The sequence below is a fragment of the Cuculus canorus genome, chromosome 9 (assembly GCF_017976375.1).
Source record: "Cuculus canorus isolate bCucCan1 chromosome 9, bCucCan1.pri, whole genome shotgun sequence".
Lineage (NCBI taxonomy): Eukaryota > Metazoa > Chordata > Aves > Cuculiformes > Cuculidae > Cuculus > Cuculus canorus.
The window spans coordinates 4,342,396-4,360,112 of record NC_071409.1 but is presented as its reverse complement, the minus strand read 5'-3'; the positions used below and the strand labels follow the sequence as shown (position 1 = coordinate 4,360,112).

Genomic DNA, 17,717 nt, shown 5'->3' with positions numbered 1-17,717 from the left:
CTCTTACAATTTGACAGCCTCCAATTCACAGATAAAGTAAAAGATATTATTAAAATACAAAAAAACAATTAAGCAATGTGAAACTGTTTCAGATGCCCAGGGATCAGTAAAGAACGGCCTGTACCTTGAGCAGGTTAGATCTGCCTGTTAGTCAACAGGAACGGTTGCTTCCCCTAAAATGTTTCTTAATAAGTCCATCATTATTTGCCCGACTTTGACTGGAGGTTTGCAATGTCAATAATGCTCCTGGTGGCCACGCTCTGAATGTAAGATGAATGCAATCCCATAGTCAAACAGAAAGGAAACCTCAGAGTCCCTTCTCCAAGAGGGCCACCAGCTCCTTCCCACCACCAGGGCTCCTCCTGTGGAGCCTCTAAAGCAGCAGCACCTTCAGACAGTAGCACTGCGACCAAGCAGAATCACGGCCGCTATCAGGTTCTAGGAAGGCTAAGGGGAAAAGGAAATTAATGCACCTGAGCTATGGAAGCATCTGTCCCAACAGAAAGACTTGTGGCCTGAGAGGTAGGAGGCTCCTTTCCATGCAGGTACTGAGACATCACAGTGCTTGAGAGGTACAATCTGGTGAGGTAGGAAGTATGGAAACAGGTGTTGGCCACTCACAGATTTCGTCAGCTTCCCCTGGACTCACTGGTACACAGTATCTCGGACAAAACACCCCTCACAAGCTCAGGTTAAGTAAATGACATCACATCACATTGTGCCAAGCAAATTGTTTGATTGTTTAGAACATTCAAAACAAGCTTTCTGCTTCTCAGCTGCTCCCGTCCTGACTAAACTGATCAAAGTAAGTGTGATTTTATTGTATATTAATCACATCAAAAGTTTGCTCTAAGTTTTTTCATATCTTTTTTTTTTTTTAAGTGCAGGATTAGCAGCAAACAAGGCAATAAAATCATTACAACAGACAAAAGTGGTTGGGAAAAGAGAGCTAAGAACGAAAATGTGCATTTATATTGCCACTTCAGTTTGGTTCAGGTGCACTTTTCAAGCAAAATCCACTGTCCCACCCCACTATGCTTTGCTCACACTGTGGAGCAATTGCAGAGAAGGTGAACTGGATTCCTGCCAAGTGCCTTTACAGCAGCAGATGCGGTCCATGTTCACACTCGGTGCACTCCAGCTCCTCACTGTCGCTCAGGCCACAGGACCAGACTGTGGGAAGACTGAAATTAAACTCATTAAATACGTACAGTGTGGACTAAGTGTTCTCAGCATCCCAGCTTCATCCATTAGGTTTCCTCCTATTGCACAGCACTCCTTACAAAGCTTACATAGAATTTAATGGCATGTACTTAATTTCACATATTTTTCTCCAAAAACGAATGCCAATCTGACAAAGAATTCATGCATTTTTTTCCTGCAATTGTGCACTTTAAAATCCTGGAAGTGGGCAATTAAGAAATCTAGGTATTCTTACTATTCCATAACCATTCTTGTTACAGTCTGTGTGCTCTTCTCCCCATTCTCCTTGCTTGATGCATCGTTTCTAGGGGCATCGTACAGAAAGACATACTTCTCAGTTGTAGAGTTCACACTTATATTTCTCTCTGTACACGCACACTAAGTAATAGTTGTGCATGTTCATCAGCCTCGCTCTACAAGGTGCTGTCAAGTATTGATCGGATTTGTTTAATTGGGTTTGTATCTCTGCTCTGGCACAGCAAGTTCGTAATCCCGTGGTGACAAGCATTTCTGCATTCTGTATAACTTAAATACCACTCAAGTACCTCAACAGTTTAAGTGCATATATTTGAAGTTCACATTCGGCAAACCTTTGAGTGATTAAAACTTTACCTCCAAATGTTTGCAAGAGTTAAATAAAGTCAACTTGAATTAATATTTCAATGAAAATGAATAACGGTAGAAGTACTTTTATAGTGGTTACCCAGCTTTGCCTGTTTTACCTTAGCGAACATCAGCGGGGCTACAGGTAGGCAAGAATTCTGCTACAAATTTATCATATGTATTTTTGTATGTTTTAAGCCACAGACATTATAAATATACAATTTATATGCATATATGTCTCTATATGCACACAGAGATTATTTATTGTATATATTTAAGTTCTTAGTAAATGGAAAAGAACTTTCTGTGTTTTTCGGTGCTTTTGCAGAAGGAATTAATCTCTTGGGAAAACAACAAAACAAAAAAAGGTGAATTAATTATGAACAAAAGACACTCTTGGAAAAAAACGCAAAGGTTGCAGTGACCTAAGGAGTACAGGGGCCTTTGTTTAAGAAATTACATGCAAGTCATCATCTTGTTTCTCTTTGTATCTTGTACAAATTACTCTTTATCAGACAGCTATCTCTCACCAAAAAACATTATAAAAACATAATTACTACTTCTGCATCATTACTCTTAAATAGCAGTATGTTTCTGCAGAGATGGAAGTGAGTGAAGAAGTTCCACCAGTCCACCGGAGCTCAGATGTTCAATAAACCTGTCCATTAATAGAACAAGAATTATAGGTCCGAAGTTTTGAGATCTCCACAAAAACAGGTAAGACTCGGGGCCAGATTGTGATTCTGGCCATGTAACCACTCCTCAGAGCATGGTATTCTGCAGCATAAAGGAGTCCAAGGCCAGGTTGGATGGGCCTTGGGCAGTCTGATCTAGTGGGATGGCCCTGCCCATGGCAGGGGGGTGGAACGGGATGATTTCTAAGGTCCCTTCCAACCCAAACTATTCCATGATCCTATGATTTCCCCATGGCCAGGGCAGTTACCCATTCCCTGAACAATTGTCTCTTCCTTCTCACTCAGGTTCACCGGAAACAGGAACCAGGGCAAGACCTTCCCTCATCACTGCACTGCTTTGTTCTCACTGGGGTTCTTGGTTTCATTTCCATGGTGCCACACAACAAGAGAAACAGCACGACACAGAAATGAATGGTGTAATCTCCCCATTACAATCCTGGGATTGCTCTTCAATTGCTAGTGTAAAAACTATAATATTTCATCCTAGATTATTAATTACTGTCCTGATAGAGAGCTCTATTGTAACACAAATATTTAATTAATAAAGTCATTTATTACAGCACTATGAGGCTCATTTCAGACCCACAAAATCCACGTTATCATCTACCATGGATTTCCCTGAGTTTTGCCATAAAACCTAATATCCAAAGGCTCACGGCAAAAATCCCAGTGAATTCAATGAGGTCAAGAAATCACATCTCTAATCCAGTCTGAATTAAATCACTTGTGAGAAATAAAGAAGACTTAAGTTAAAAAATATTTCTCAAAACCATTTTCTGTGAGTTTTTTGTTTGCTTGGGGTTTCTTTTGGTTTGGTTTGATTTCTTTGGTTTTTATTCAACTCACTCTGCACGCTAAGATCACGAGTATCCAAGTGCTCCTGGACAGAAGTGGCCAATTGTCCTTTTTTAAGAGGCTTTGTTGTGAGTCATTTGGAACCAGTCCCTGAGCAGCTCCATCAATCCCAGTGCAGGGAGTGCAGTGGATCTCAGGGGTCTTGTCTATGCTCCTAATTAAAATAGCCCCAGGGAATGAGCTCAGGCCCTGGCCAGTCAGCCATCTCCTCGGCTATTTGCTCCTTTCTGGCATCCACTGTCTCTAAAGGGTTTGGGGTTTTTCTGTATTTCACCCGAGCTCCGAATTTCTCTGAGTTTAAAGAAGGCTTTACGAGTTTGCTAAGTGTGTACTGCCCTTACAGCAGCTCACAAATATCTTTGTTTTGGTTTCCTTGCAACGCTTTTGTTTCTTGTACAACTGCTTGTGTTGTAAAGGGTACATCCCCTTAAAGATACTGGAAATCAATGACTGTGGATGTTTTACAACACTAATTACTATATATGTAACAAGTTAAGTATTTCAAGGCACATAGAATTGATAATTCACAGAGAAGTAAGAAAGAATTAGATAACTAATAAATGACATACATCTGTAAGTGTTACCCCATTACTGAGAGGCAGCAACACGGATATGGCAGCACGCAGCCTGCCAAAAAAAGGATTATGACATTGGGATTCATTTAAAAAAAGATAAAGTCAAGTATTTTTTCTCATTTGAGTAATGTTTACATGAAAAAAAAAATACTGCCTACGTTCTGCATCATATCAGGTAAGAAATATCAAACCAAGGACAAAAATGAGTTTGAAGGAGAAGGAGGGAATCTAAATTGTCTTCACAAAAATCCAGCAAAGAATCAGCAAACAGCCTGAAAAATCAGTGATCACACTACAGCCAAGGTGCGAGGAGACGGGCTGGGGAGAAGTTATCTGTCAGCAGTTGGAATGCCACACAGTTGGAACATCACACAGTTGGAACGTCACACAGTTGGAACGAGGAGCCCATCGTAGCTGATCATCCAACATAAGGTGAGTTCAAAGATGGAGACGTTTTACAGGTTCGACTCACCAATTTCTATCCCTTCCTGCTTTAGGTTCTTTAAGGGTGCAGGAGAATCCGAACTACATTGTTTATTAATTATCCTAAGGCAGTTTCTACTGAAGGCCTTGTCAAACATTTCATTAAGTCTCACAGTCAGTCTCTCTTCAAAACGGTGTGAGTGCCTTTTACCAAAGATTTGTCAATAGTTAAAGGTTTAAGTGCCCCCGTAAGATTACACAGGAAAATCGTTATGAAACTGAAATGCTGTTCTGAAAAGGCAGAGGAGGAGGAGGGCAGAGGCACCAGCCCTACACCGCTGTCTTAGAATCATAGAATAGTTTGGGTTGGAAGGGACCTTAAAGCCCATCCAGTTCCAACCCCCCTGCCATGGGCAGGGACACCTCCCACTGGCTCAGGCTGCCCAAGGCCCATCCAACCTGGCCTTGAACCCCTCCAGGAATGGGGCCTTGGGCAGCCTGATTTAGTAGGATGTCCCTGCCCATGGCAGGGGAGTTGGAACTAGATGATCTGGTCTTGCACCAGCAAGAGGAGAGTTGCCTGGATCCATCCCTTTCAGAAACTGTCCCACCTTCTATCAATGACCATCTCTTGTAGAAAGACAAAGTGCCGTACAGCAATGCTGTGTATTTTAGCAAAAAGACTAGGAATTCCCCGCATGACTCTGTCTCACACGGCCGACGTGATCCTTTGGTTGACAAAGAGGTGCACATCAAGTCAGGGGAGCTGAGGGGAAGATAGCACCTCTGTGGAATGTTCTAGTGATGCTGCCTCCAGCACACTAGTGTTTCTGTACTTGGGTTCATGCCATGAAAAGGCAGAGAAATTAACAGCAGAGGGATTATAAAAAAGCTGCAAGAACATCTAAAGACCTGAAAAAGAAATGTTCTGCACAGACAAAGTAGGAAGTTCTACCTATTCATTTTATTAAAATGCATTAAGTAAGTTGGGAACAAATTAAGAAGAATACAGATAAGTAAATTATGAGGCTATTTAATTTAGCAGACAAAATCAGAAAAAATGCCAAAAGCTGACATTAGAAACAAGATTTTTCTTTAAAAAAATCAGTTACTGAAAGAGATTACCAAGAAATCTGACAAATCTGTCAACAGCCAACACCTTTAGTGTGCAGCCAGCTAGACAGCAACAAAAGACAGAGCCTACTGGAAGCTGAGTGTTGCAGTTAGGTCAGCTTACTGATCATAATGGTTCTAGGTGATGCTGAAGTCAATGAACCACTATGAAGCACCTGACTTCTGTGCAGATGCTTCTGATCATGCAAATGTGAGGCTGATCTAGTTATTTGGTCAGACCTTCCTGCTTTTTCAAAAGTATCATACCCCAAATAAACCCCAGCCTTTATAGAAAAACATAGGAGCAACTTCACATTAGGGAAAAGATGGAAATTCCTGGTGTCTGTATGAATTCTGCATTTGTTCCTGCAATCAGTCTTTTTTCTTTTGTTTAATAATAAGTCATTAAATAGCGATACTTCCTTGGTTATTTTATTAGCCACCCTTCTCAGCTTGCAGACTCATCAGGACAACTATGAAGTTCTTAATCCTCATTGCAAATTATAAACTACAACACCTGCGAATAGGAAAGCTTGGTAAATAGCAACAGAGAAACTAGAGTTTTCAGTCAAATCCATGGGTTTAGATGAATCCACTGATGAAAACCATGGTCCGTACCTGCTACTGGATACCCATCCTAGGCAAGGCACTGGTACACAGATGGACGAGACAGACCACAAGCAATCTCTTAGCTCTCTTTCTTTCTCTTTTTAGGTTTTTTTTTTGTGTGTGTGGTCTTTTGGTTCAGCACTTTGTGGTTAGTTTGGTTGTTAAAAGGCAAGTTTTGCCAGTTTTTCTAACAATACAAGTTCCAGACTTGCCAGCAGTCAGGGAAAACAAATTCTGTGCACATCTTCAGTGGCAGCAAAAGCCACTTTTGCTGCCCCCAGAGAGGGGAAGCAACTACTGCTCCCCAAAGCAGCCGTGCTTCCCTCTTCCCAGGGCAGGGCTTTGCTTGGGGAAGAGCAAGCGTAGACCAGCAATGCCCAGGCTGCTGCTCAGCCAGGAGTTGAGTTCTGCTTTGTGCTTTGCTCAGAGGGCAAATAGAAGGGCAGTGCTTTGCTCCAATCCAGCTGGCCCCTCTCTCCACCCCTGTGGGGAAAAGGAGCCACTGGCAGGTTGCTGTTGCGCTTCCCCCTGCAGTTTGCTGCCCACTTACTTCAGCTGTGTCCTATTTCCAGCTATGGACACAGTATCTGTTTCCATTAAAATCCATATGAGCTGCTGTTGGGATCAAGAGAAGATGGATCATGTCTTAGACAATGCAACAGGAGGAAATAAGATACAGAATTGCTCTTTTACCCCATTTTCAGCAAGAGTTCTGAAGGTGTAGATTTGCATCGGGTAATCTCCACAGGCCCTTGGGAAGTGAAAACTACTATCTTCCTCGGATAAATAACTCTCCTGGGTACCCAGCGAGGTGTGCAGTGGCCTCACAGGTACAAACCACAGGGAATTAAAAGTATGAGATAAACAAGGAAACCACAGAAGTGGAAAAACATAGGTGACCATGGAACATACCACATTTTGTTCTGCCACGATTTCCATCCAAAATGTAAAAATATTACAAGGATTACCTAACAAAAGCTACTACGAAATTTGTGCTATTCCAGGCTCTCCAAATTTGCTATTCTAAAAGAGCTGAAATGCTGAGAATTAAAGACTTGCTTTATTCAGGGCTCTGACAAAGAGCTGTATACAGCTTTCAATTTCACATTATCTTGTCCATGTGGCAATATCAGACTTTCATGCTGCAGGGATGTCATGAGCACACATTAATAATTCATTCATTTTTATTCTCTATGCTTTAATTTTGGTTAATATGATAATCCAGAGGTCAATTTTATTTGAAATAAAACATAGGTGTTACAAATCTAAGATGATTGCAAAGGAATACCCTGAAACAAGCTACGGGAAATCATTTAAATGCTGCCTTTCCATTTCTCATTTCTGAACTAATCTATTTAGAAATTACTTTGAGGAGAAGGAATAAGTGTAGTTCTTGCAATTTATTTGTATTCCTGTCAAATCCACAGCCTACAGGTGATGCTGCCCAGGAACTTCAGGGTGGAAGAGGGAAGTGTGGAAGCCTTTGCAGGTTTTAACTGCAAGGAAAGCATTCCCCTTGAGCCCTTGGGAACTTTGCCTCGTGGCACAAAAATCACTTTCCACCAAGGCAGGGGACTTTGTATGTTTTCTTTCTTCAAGAAACAGTCAGAAACTGTCCTCAATATGTGGCAGCAGCACCAAAGCAAATGATTGCTGGTGCAAATACCTGCGGGTCGCGCCAGCAGGATATCACAGGGATTCTCTCAGAAACGTAGAGACAATATAGTTATCCTGTAGGTATTGAGATTAGGATTATAAAGGGAAGTAAGTGACTAAAGGTGGATGGAGGCCTCTAAAGACCTCCACAAATTTGGCCCTAAACCACTCTGAGGACTTTCCTTCAACTTCATTCTCCAGTGAAAGGGTCTCTTGTCTAGAGTCCAGCTCCTTCATAGCAGGAAAGAATTCAGACCAGCCTTTGAATTTACATACTGACGTTCCTCAGAGCCTTAACTCATATTTTTGTTACAAAAATATCTTCTCAAGCTATCTTCTACTGGAGAAGAACCAGAAGAGATCCCTGTGAGGTCTACTGAAGGAGGAGGCAGAAGGCATACACTGCCAGTTCTGGTACTTTGCATTCCCTGCATTTCTTTTGGCCGTACCTGGATGAAACACAGCCAAAATATGGAAAGCTTCATTTGGCCACTTAAAGATAAAATAATAAAAAAGATAATTATGGTATCTGAGAATAATGAAATCATTATTGCCAGAATGCATGACAGAGTCTAAGAGCTTTCATTCACAGCATTTTTATATTTATAAAATGCTCATCGCCTGTTGGCTTTGGGGCTGTCTGACAGCCTGAGAAGATGTTTTGCTCCAAATGATACATGAATTCCATCTTGGGACTCTTCTGAGATGAGGAAGTTATGGTCAAATGATAAATGGGAAAAAAATAAATACACCACCCCCAAAAAAATACCCCAAAAAATGAAAGGATAACAAATTAGAATTCTACTCAGAACAACAAACTGAAATTAAATAAATGCAGTTAAGACAACATCCAGACATTAACGGAAGACTTGAACTCCCTGTGTTCCAGGACATTTTTTTCTCCATATTTTGCTTTGTATACTGAAAAATAAAAATAAACAATCAGAGGGATTTTTCCCTTTCACAGTAACTAATGCTAACCTGTCTCAGAAGCTGTGGAAGAGGTAACCCACTTTCAAAATACAGGAAAGGAAAGACACTTGAAAGAGATTAAAGTCTTTTTGATATCTAAGACAAAAATGACTAATATGCATTTTGGTTTCCAGCTGAGATTAAAATTGATGCAAAGTTCCTTATGAACCCAGGTTTTCACACAAACTGTTAGAAGTCAGCTCTCCATGAGCATCAGAATCCATTATTCTGAGCGCGTAAAGCAGAGGAAGCAGGAGTCTGGTCAATTTGTCCCAATAATTTTCAAGTTTAATTTTTTCAGGATTTATAATAATCATGGCCATTTCAAGCAGTGTGATAAATCTGCAGCTGGGTAAATCTCTGACTCCAAAGAATAAAACTCAATAGGCTGCAAATACTAAGGCTTCAGAGGAAGTGTTTTCATAGAAATACAAATCTTCCTTTCCTAATATATGTAGTGATTCCTATAGTTAACAATATTGAACAGCTTCCGTTATAAAACACCGTTTTGACTTGTTTATAACTCCAACAGCACAAGCTTTCTGGGTTAAAGTTTTGCCAGAATTCTACTTTATGGACAGTTCCAACAAATACTGTTCAGCCTTTTTACCAAAATGAGATTTGGACAAAATATGTCGGTTTCTGCATTTCAAAAAGCTCCCATAGCTGTATTTCTAAGACTAAAACATCTCTGGTTTGGAGCACCTGAAAAGGGTCTGGAGATAAAGTCCTGTACTTCAGTCCTTTGAAAGTGCTTTATCACAGCATTTCAAGGGCAGACAAAGATTTTGCCTACTCTTTCCAGCATGAGGACCATGAAAGCAGGGACCCATCAGTCCTGTGCTCCCCACTGAGAGGAAGAAAAAGGAGGAGAACCCTGATGGGAATTGGAAGTGCTAGGGATGGGGCTGGGAGCAGAGCCTAAGGAGCGGTTGTGATGCAAAGAGAGACTTCAGTGACTGCTAATGGCATGTTGGCGGAGTACAGAAAAGAATGAGGTATTGAGATAGCATGTAATTAAAAACTGTACTGTAATACATTCAAAACTAAATTAAGCGCAGGCAAACTTAATTCCAGCCTGTATGAGCTTATTAATATTTGACTTGGAAACTGTAGCGGTGTGATGGGTACACGTGGGAGAAAAGGGAATAGAAAAAGAGCAGAATAGAAAGGAAGGGTATAATTATTATTTATTAATCCTTAGATTGGCTTGAAAGTTGCTAAGCAATGTAAAAACTCGGTGTAAGTGACAATTCCTCCATAAGGGTTTAAAAATCTTAGAAGGTATTGCAAGGAAAGGTGTAAGAGGGAAGGCACTTAATTCGAAGTCCCCTTCTATGTCAGTGGCAAAGGAGTACTTTGATTTGCTTTATGGGCAACAAATAACACAAAAATCCAGAAAATCCAGTCGGACTGACAAGACTGCACAATCCTCACTGGACAGCACACACAGCTAATGAAACACATTGGCTCCTTGCCTCCTCAGCTCCTCCGCTGCACAACAGTCCCCTACACCTGAACAGTCTTGGCTGAAAAAAAGAAAAGGACGAAATTATAAATCATAGCTAGAAATATAATGAGTTTGGCACATCCTCCATATTAATTTATGCAAAGATCTTACAGAACTACTTAAGTACCTAAAGAAATGAGCAAGCAGCATCTGCAAATTAGTATTTCTTTTGCTGCAGAACATAAAGTGCTGCTTTCCAAAGGCAATGAGTCAGGAAGGGGCATGATGCATGAAGAACACGAAGAACGTAGTCTCCCACCACCTCAAATGGAAAGGCCTCTCTGGGCACAGGTCACCATTACCCACAACAGCGACTAGAAAGCAAAACCAAAGGTTACATTTGATGATCCTGATCCTATCTCCACAGAAGAAAAGGGGATTTTTGCCACCAACTCCAAAGGATGCCGAACTGCACCCCCCCTTTCCTGCTCTTCATTCACCTCCCATCACCTTAGGTGTTCTTGAAATAGGCTCTAAGGAGAGTCTTCTATAATCTTGAAAGGTAAATATACCGCCCTGTGCACAGCAGCAGATTAAATACCATCACATTTTATTAGAGTTAACAGAAAAAGTGCAGCTCTGCATACCTTGCTGGAAACGTATTTTACATTGCAGGGTAATACTCGGTGACGTTATGTTACCGAACACCGGGCAGCCTGACAGATACATCTGTTAGAAGTATAATTACCCTGGATAACTTGTATTGGTGTCCCTCTCTGTTAAACAAAACAATGGATTTTCATTCAGAGGGGCACCTTGGAAGATTAATGGCAATAATGAAGCATGAAATATTTCCTTCCTAGCGCGGTTAATCCGAAGCAGAGGAAACAATCATTTCACCCAGGAGGGATAATCCTTTGAGGAAAATTTCGGTGAAATAATGTATTGCCGTATCTCATCCCACATATGTCAACAAAGAAACTATCAGTGCTGTGCTTAATGCAATAAAGGCCAACAAGCGCAAGAAAAGGAAATGGAATCAGCGCAGCAGAAAAACAAATACACAGCGATATCAGCAGGAGAGAGTGGAAAAGGCAGGAAAACAGTGGCAGGAAGCAACAGTATAAAGAGCGATGGAGGACGGAGACCCAGAATGAAGCAAGAGGGTGAGAAGATGGAAGGAATTGTTCAAAATAATTACAATGAGGAAGGAAAAATATTTGGGGGCAATTTTCGCAGACAGCCCTGTGAAATATTTGTCACAATGCGGGGGCCATGGAGGCAGGTACGTGCAGCAGGGGAGGGACGGCAGCCCAGCCGCCCCACACAGCTCTGCACACGAGCTGCAGGATGAGCAACCACCAGGCAGCCGCTGCGCTGCAAAGATTGGCTCCTCTCCTGCCTTTTGCAGATGGCACTTTGGCAATGCTGCCACGGCACTGCTGCCCTCGGGTCCTCCTCAACTGATGTGACAGCTTCCTGATGGCACTGCAGTTGAACACGCGCTGCCTCAAGACTCGACCAAGATACAGCCAACTGCAGGACTGGGTGCCCACGAGCGCTTCTTTGACAATCTACACCTTGAATGGGTTTCACCAATTAACAAGCACATATATGTGGATATGAGTACATACGAGAAAAGCAACGCTTTAAAAATAAATGTATTTCTTTCTTTTTCAGTAAAATCTTTTCAATCAAACACCGGTGTCAATAGAAAAAAATCCCTTGATATCAACTTCTTGAAATCATCCCCTCAGAGTCTTACTAACAAACTCATGCTCCATCTTCAAAGAACACTCACAAGCCTTTCATTTTTGGCACATAAGCCATTTGATCAATATTTTCAACATTAATCAAGGCCAAGAGCAATTTCATTTCTATCCTTTCCATAAACTGAGTTGGAATCTAAGTGAGTGCATCACTTGGTTCGTTTGCTCATGGTAATAAGTAGATTCAGCCGAAGGAGATAGAAGCTTTCAGTGGTAACGAATTCTGTTCAACTGATCATACTTGATATTTATCTTACACAAACATCAGTACAGTGGGAAATGCTAAATTTTCTCTAGAAAACAAGCTCCATTAAATAACTATATTTCTGGATTCTGTTTTTAAAACATAAGTGCCTTTTTATTACTTCAGCTGATGACTGCTGTTGTCCTGATAATTTTTTATTCTGCAAGATGTTTTATGCTCACAATATTCTCAGCGTGAAGCACTAATTAGAATCAGAAAACTGCTCTGCTCTCATTGTATGTTTGCCGTCCATATTTATGGCAGGAAACATCTTTCTCATCTCTTTTAGTGCTGGCAATTCCCTTTAAAAAGTCTTCCTTCTCCCCCGTCAGCTGGAAGGCTGGGGGAGCATGGGGACGGTCACATCACGCTGTTCAGCTCTACCAAGAGAAAGTTGCTCCCCACAGCACGGAGAACGGCAGCTGTCTATCCTGAGCCACAATGGAACATCCCCTAGAGCTTTGCCTCAGTCTATCCGTCCGTGGTGTTTTATTTATTGAAACCAAACAATATTCTTATGGTTCAAAATCCTACGCAGCCTGAATGCAGAGCAAAGCCCAGGCTTTGAGGACGGAGCACAGCTACAGTGACTGGTGCTTCCTTTGCACTTGGTTTCAGGTATTTCTAAACAGAAATCAACCAGTCTACCAACTAGGCTGGTCTCTGACCTTAGGGATAACCTTGGCTAGACGTGGCTGCGGCCAGACAAACGTCCGCAGTAGGATGTCCTCATTAGCACACTTCCTATTTCTGTGTCACGCAGCAGTCAGTACTTTGTCGCTACCAGAAAAAACAATGAAGAAAAGCATAGAGAATATCACCACGACTGTAAGAATGTGCTGACGTCCTTCAGTGCATGGGAAGAAAAGGAGGCTTGGCTGCTCCAAGCTCTGTAGCAACCCCAAAAAAGCTTTGGCAAGGCCACTTTGGCTTCGTCCCTCTGCAATAGGCACTTTAAAACATGCCACACAATCTGGTTTTCTACCCTTTGTTTTTTCTTCTGATATTGCAAGGTAAAGCACAAAAGAAAAGGTTCCCTTTCACAAGCATCTCCAGAGCTAACAGAAGCTTACTGAGTGCTGTCTGCTGCGCAAACACAAATTTAAGACAATTTTATAGGGCCTATTATTTACCCAGCTATAACAGCTTCTTTGTTAGAAGACAGCACTATAATTATCTGCTTTTATCATTAATGCTTTGAGTCAGTGGTTAATGCAGAGGTGACAAATCACTGCAATGCCTGACAGTTTATGGCTTTTAGCACTAAGGAATGCCTTTTTTATTTCATATCCCTTGTGTGTATCATATTTCCTTAAGATGTCTTCTGTTCTCTTACACACACATGCACATTCATAATTGAACAGATCTGATCATAATTTATTCACACACAACCAATTACCAAATCTCTGTTGTTTAGCATTATCGCATACTAATTAAAATTTGGAAAGTGGCGGAACAAGAGGCAAGTTGAGGAAGTATCAGAGTTACGTCCGGTCCTTAATGCTCACTCTGAAGCATCATCCAGCGAACAGACAAAATACACATCTGCTCAGTTTTGCCAACCATCAAAAGGACACAGGGAAGTGCTAGCGCCCTCGCCTAAACTCCAAAGGATGGAATCAGAAATTTTTCAGGTCAAAAGCAGGAAAATGCCCTACTTTCCCTTAGACAAAAGTACCCACGTTTCACCTGCATCCCGTCGCAGAAGTACAGGCACACAGATCAGAGATCTCTCACCCAGTGCGATGCGAACTGTGCCCACAGGAATGCTGCAGAGCACAGGGCCCTATCCTGGGAAGTGCTGAGCTGTAAATGGATCGGAATAAAGAACATGTGGTCAGTATTAGACTGTCCATCTTCATGGACAGGAAATACAGACAGCTTGTAACTCCACTATTTACACATGGAGCATGTCACTACACTAAGTTCCACCCTATGCATAAGCATAATTTGCCCCATACCATTCGTTTCTTTTGCTCATCCTCCTGCTCCTGTGCTCACAAAAACACAGGCACAGCTTGAAATGAAATGAAACCCCTCGTAGTGTAAGACAACGGTCACTTTTGGAAGCAAAGGGGAGCAACTGTTAAAACAAAAACTCCCCTTTCAAATCCAGCGTGAAGTAAGAGAGCAAAAAAAGCACAAAGCAGAAATGACCTTATCCGTACCCATAGCCATAAGGCTGGTTAAGATTCCTTCTGAGTGAAAAATAGAGAAGAACAACTGGCAAATGTCACTCTCATTATCATGAACTCTTTTTAGGAGTGAAACAAAAATTAGCCCTTAGATCTTTTTTCAACAGATGAGACCGTTCGCTGTGTTAGAAGCCTTTCCATTTCTTTTGAATAATGATCAAGTTACGGGAACACCTTTCCCTTTAGCATTAAAAGCACATGTTTCAGCCTTAATGTCTCTATTTACTATATTTACTTTTCCACAAACATTTGCTGTTTAAATAGTCCGGGCATAATTTTGTGAAATATAGCAAGAATTTAAAAACAAGGGGAAGGTGAGCCAAAAGAATATTGAGTTCAAAGGCAATTGCTTCTTTGTGGTACACACAGTTTTTCATATTGTCCTTTAGAAATACTGAATGTTGGAACATTCCAGCTAGATAAAAGAAATCCTGAAGCAGTCTCTTATGATGCTAGTGCCGCTGTTTATAGCCAAGATAATGTTCTTCCATTTTGAGTCTATAGTAAATGCTACAGACAGAGAACACAGTTGTCCTTAACATGATAGATCTCAATGGGAGCTTTCTAAAGTAATAACTTGGTAAGAAGTCAGATCCTAACCTTTTGCAGATTATTGAAGCTCCAGTAAAGTTAGCAGATCTATGCTATTTCATGCCAGGAAGGGCTCTGGCACAATGTAATTTAATCAAGGCACTAATTGACTCTATCTTTCGAGCTGGCAGTTTAACACTAATGCATGTTTTTACAAGTCCCCTGACTAAAATACATGGCAGTTTCTCACCTTGGCTTTTCTGCGTCTGGTGCGGTTTTGGTCATTTATTCTTTGACATTCTTTGACTTGAGTCAGGCATGTCTCAAGTGGACACTCATCCACTTTCTACGCACTCGAGATCTCACATCCAGCATTTCTCCCTGGGATTACATAGAGATATGCCAACTTTACGCATCTTGTGAGCTTTGCTTCAAATACCTTTGGGCTCACCCAACTGTGAAGGCCCTGCCTCAGCTGGCTTCACCAATATCTGCTGAGCAGCCTGGGCTGAGAAACTCAGCTCCATATGGATCGGAAGAATGAGATTGGAACTAATGTACGTATTTCTGACAGCAGACCAGGGAGTAACAGAGAAAAGAAGGCATACTGCTTCAAGCTTCATTCAGAAAAGCTCCCTTAGAGTCAATTCCAGGCAGCCAAGGACATCTCAGTTCGCCTGGGACTTCCCAGAGGGCAGCACAAACAATAAGCATCACATAAGAATTTTACCATGTGAGGGACACGAGGATTCCACTAAGCCACAAGTTTAAGATCAAAATATGAAAGCTAAGCAAAACATCCCATAAAATACACTAAAATGTCAAATTTCATATCTGAAAAACTGGGAACGATGATATCTACTTGCTCCAGAGGGATGTTGGGAAGCTCAGTTTATTCTTAGTAAAGTTCTACATGCCCTATCAATGCCAGATACGATTACCTCTAAAGAAAACAACCCCCCAGCGTCTCTTGCCAAAGTGTGATTTACTGAACACGTCACAGAGCAAACCAAGGGGACAACTCTGATGGATGCAGAAAACAGCAGCCTTTAAAACAAAGGGTGCTGCTGACACGGAGCTAACAGTGTGTAGAAATGGCTTCTAGAGAAGCAAAAGCAGGACTGCCTCACTTTCCAGCTGTCCTGACTTTATGGGGACGCTCACAAAGTTTCCAACATTTCTGCTCAGACAGTTAGGCGTTCACAAGTCCTTGGGGCCACATGGGATCCATCCAAGGGTATTAAGGGAGCTGGTGGAGGTGCTCGCCAAACCCCTTTCTATAATCTAGCAGCAATCCCGGCTCACTGGCGAAGTTCCATTGGACTGGAGGTTGGCAAATGTTATGCCCTTCTACAAGAAGGGTCGGAGGGAGGATCCAGGGAACGCCAGGCCTGTCAGTTTGACCTCGCTGCTAGGGAAGGTCATGGAACAGGTGATCTTGAGTGCTATCATACAGCACATGCAAGAGAACCGGGTGAACCTTATGAAAGGCAGGTCCTGCCAAACTAACCTGATTGCCTTCTATAACAAGGTGACCCACTTGATGGATTAGGGAATGGCTGTATAAAGAAGTGGTATAAACGTTGTTGTCAAAAGAATGAGAAGATCTGATTCTCTACCTGCTGCAAAAAGAAGGAATGCCTAGGGAATGGTAGGAGGATGTACCAGGAGAGGGTTAGGTTGGACATTAGGAAAAGGTTCTTTACCCAGAGGGTGGTGGAGCACCGGAACAGCTGCCCAGGGAAGCAGTGACAGTGCCAAGCCTGATTATATTCAAGAAGCATCTGGACAACACCCTCAGACACACAGTGTGAATGTTGGGGTTCTCCTATGCAGGGACAGGAGTTGGACTCAATGATCCTTGTGGGTCCCTTCCAGCTCAGGACATTCTGTGATTTCTCCTATTATGTACAATGACTGTCTGTCCTACACAAAGAGTGTGTGCTAGACAGAGGTGCTTTATGCAACAAAATACTTGCCACCTGGACATGCAGATCCATTGAGTATTCTATTGTCCCTGTCATGACAGCACCAAAGAAAGTCACAGACGAAACCCCACAAAGTTTCTTGAGGTTCCTCTTGTGGCTTTAGTTCAAGGCAGCAATAGATCACTCAATGTTATCTCCCTGAAGTTTCTTTTAAAATATTATTGCAAGCATATAGGACATTTCCCATTTTTCCTATGGATCCATGAAATTCAAATGAGAAGTCAGTTGAGGAATGTAGCTATCACCCTAAAACACTCTGTCCCTAAATATGCTGCTCAAGTTATTATTTTGAATTACTTACAGCTGATATTCCACCAGAAAACAGAGATGTTCACAAGACATAGAATCATAGAATCACCAGGTTGGAAAGGACCCACTGGATCATTGAGTTCAACCATTCCTAACACTCCCTTAAACCATGTCCCTAAGCACTTCATCCACCCGTTCCTTGAACACCTCCAGGGAAGGCGACTCAACCACCTCCCTGGGCAGCCTCTGCCAGTGCCCGATGACTTTCTGTGAAGAATTTTTTCCTGATATCCAGCCTGAATCTCCCCTGGCGGAGCTTCAGGCCATTCTCCCTTGTCTTGTCCTCAGTCACTTGGGAGAAGAGCCCAGCTCCCTCCTCTCCACAACCTCCTTTCAGGTATGTAGAGAGCAATAAGGTCTCCCCTCAGCCTCCTCTTCTCCAGGCTGAACAACCCCAGCTCTCCCAGCCGCTCCTTGTAAGACTTGTTCTCCAGCCCCTCACCAGCTTCGTTACTCTTTTCTGGACACGCTCCAGAGCCTCAACATCCTTCTTGTGGTGAGGGGTCCAGAACTGAACACAGTACTCG

General features: G+C 42.1%; 1 protein-coding gene across 2 annotated transcripts in view; it reads right to left on the bottom strand.

The window, feature by feature from the left end:
• The window catches only part of CLSTN2 (calsyntenin 2), a 558,864-nt gene that overhangs the window by 376,434 nt on the left and 164,713 nt on the right, over positions 1-17,717 (bottom strand). The gene's annotated exons all lie outside the window — the stretch shown is intronic.